Below are 3,076 nucleotides of genomic sequence, written 5' to 3' on the forward strand. Positions count from 1 at the left end.
CAATATGGTGTAGGGAATTCAATAGTTTTGCAGAGCAATCAACTAAGAACTAGGGTTTATCTTAAACATGGTCTAAAGCAACTTTGGGGGCGTCCTGGGCACTTATATAGGCGTACGGAACGACATCAGGTCGAAAAAGTACGAAAATAACCGACCCATAATAGATCTGGTCGAGACAGACTCGGACTCGGCCGGTCTGGGGGCCGGTCAACCGGGCCTGGAACCGGCCGGTCCGGTTTGGACCGGGCCAGGGACCGGGTGGTGACCGGACGTGTGGAGTTTGGCTCAGTACCCGCCCGGTCTGCATCAGCAGGCCGCTCGGTTGGCGTCGGGGTGCGGCCGGCGTGCCGCCCGATCGGACCGGGCCAGAGACCGGGCGCGCCGGCGTGGCGGCCGGTCTGACCGGGTGCTGGGCCGGCCTGGACTTCGTCTTCCCTTCTAGCTCATGCCTCCCGCTCCTCCCTCGCGCGTCCATGGGGTATCTTAATGTCCAGCTCCATGTCCAGCTTCACGTCCTTCTTCATGTCCAGCTGCTCCTCTCCTCCTCGTGCGATGCTTGTCTCCTCTTCATACCTGATGATACATAAGTAACAGGACTTAGGCAGTATAAAATTCTCATCAATCAAAGTATCGTTTAGGAACAAGTTCACCTGTTGTTTAAGTAGCTTCGCACGAGCCCTTGTAATAGGTCCAATCCGAACTTCATTGGACTTGAGCTTCACACGAGGTTCATCTTCATTTGGTAATGACGGAGGTAGTGGTGTAGTAGGGACGTCCTCATCATCTCCCCCCCTTCAAAAGGCGTCGACCTCGACGCTCCAAGATCTTCTCCGTCATATGGTGTCAAATCAGCAACATTGAAAGAATTACTGACACCAAACTCATCAAGTGGAAGATCTATCGATTATGCATTATCGTTGATCCTGGCAAGCACTTTGTAAGGACCAGCACCACGAGGAAGCAACTTGGAATTCCGTAGCTGCGGGAACCTATCCTTGCAAAAATGTACCCAGACCATATCACCAGGCTTGAACAACATCTCCTTGCGCTTCTTGTTCATCTTTGCAGCATTGCTCTTGCCCTTCTTTTCTATCAACTCTTTAGTCTTCACATGTATCTTCCGTACAAAATCTGCCCTCTTTGATGCCTCCATATTGACTCTCTCATGTATGGGCAAAGGCAACAAATCAAGTGGAGTAATGGGTTTAAAACATACACCACCTCAAAAGGACATAGCTCCGTGGTAGAATGTACCGACCTGTTGTAAGCAAACTCCACATGCGGCAAACACTCTTCCCACTTCTTCAGGTTCTTCTTGATCATGGATTTCAACAGTTGTGACAATGTTCTATTGACCACTTCAGTTTGACCATCAGTTTGGGGATGACAAGTAGTACTGAACAGTAGCTTCGTCCCCAGCTTTCTCCACAGCGTCTTCCAGAAGTAGCTCATAAACTTCACGTCACGATCAGAAACAATAGTCTTCGGGACTCCATGTAGACGTACAACCTCCCTGAAAAAAAGGTTAGCAATATGCGACACATCGTTGCTCTTGTGGCATGCAATAAAGTGTGACATTTTAGAAAATTTGTCCATTACCACAAATATAGAATCATGGCCTCTCTTAGTTCGCGGAAAACCCAACATAAAATCCATACTTATATCCTCCCATGGTGTAGTAGGTGCCGATAAAGGAGTATACAAACCGTGAGGCTTCAGCTTGGACTTGGACTTTTTGCAAGTAATGCACCTTTTGACATACCTGTCCACACCCCGCCTCATCTTTGGCCAATAAAAGTGGTCAGCTAGCATGAGTAGCGTCTTCTCACGCCCAAAGTGACCCATCAAACCTCTAGCATGTGATTCCTGCAGTAAGAGCAAACGCACAAACGATTCTGGAACACATAGTTTGTTAGCTCTAAACAAGAACCCATCATGTATGTGATATTTTTTCCATTCTTTACCAAGAGCACATAAGCGATATGGTTCAGCAAAATCATGATCAGTAGTATACAAATCACATAGTACTTCTAATCCAGGAATTTTAACATCAAGTTGAGATAATAACATATTCTTCCTAGATAGAGCATCAGCAACACTATTATATTTTCCCTTCTTATGCTTAATAATGTATGGAAAAGACTCAATGAACTCAAGCCACTTAGCAAGACGCTTATGCAAAGTAGACTGAGCTTTCAGGTATTTTAAAGCTTCATGATCTGAATGTATGATAAATTCTTTTGGCCATAAGTAATGTTGCCAAACCTCAAGAACTCTAATTAAAGCATACAATTCTTTATCATATATAGGATAGTTCAACTTAGCACCAGACAGTTTCTCAGAAAAATATGCAATTGGACGACCCTCTTGCATCAACACACCACCAAATCCAATGCCACTAGCATCACATTCAATCTCAAATTGTTTATTAAAATCAGGAAGTGCAAGAAACGGTGCAGAAGTTAACAATCTCTTAAGTTCATCAAAAGCATGATCTTGAGATGCGCCCCACTCAAATATTACACCCTTTTTAGTCAAGTCATTCAAAGGTGCAGCAATAGTACTAAAGTTGGGCACAAATCTTCTATAAAACCCAGCTAGACCATGAAAACTTCTAACTTGACTCACATTCATGGGAGTAGGCCAATTTTGAATAGCTTCAATTTTAGACACATCTACTTCTACTCCATGCTAAGAGACGACATAACCCAGAAATATGACCTTATCTTTGCAAAATGTGCACTTCTCAAGATTACCATAGAGTTTATTAGCACGCAACACTTGCAAAACATGTCGAATATGTATAGTATGATCAGATTCATTGCAGCTGTAGATTAATATGTCATCAAAGTACACAACCACAAACTTGCCAATAAATTCACGCAAAACATGGTTCATCAGTCTCATGAAAGTGCTAGGTGCATTAGTTAACCCAAAAGGCATTACTAACCACTCATATAAAACAAATTTTGTTTTAAAGGTTGTTTTCCACTCATCCCCTTCTTTCATCCTAATTTGATGATAACCACTACGCAAATCAATTTTAGAGAAAACAGCAGCACCACTCAATTCATCT

This window comes from Lolium rigidum, chromosome 6 (genome assembly GCF_022539505.1).
Source record: "Lolium rigidum isolate FL_2022 chromosome 6, APGP_CSIRO_Lrig_0.1, whole genome shotgun sequence".
NCBI lineage: Eukaryota > Viridiplantae > Streptophyta > Magnoliopsida > Poales > Poaceae > Lolium > Lolium rigidum.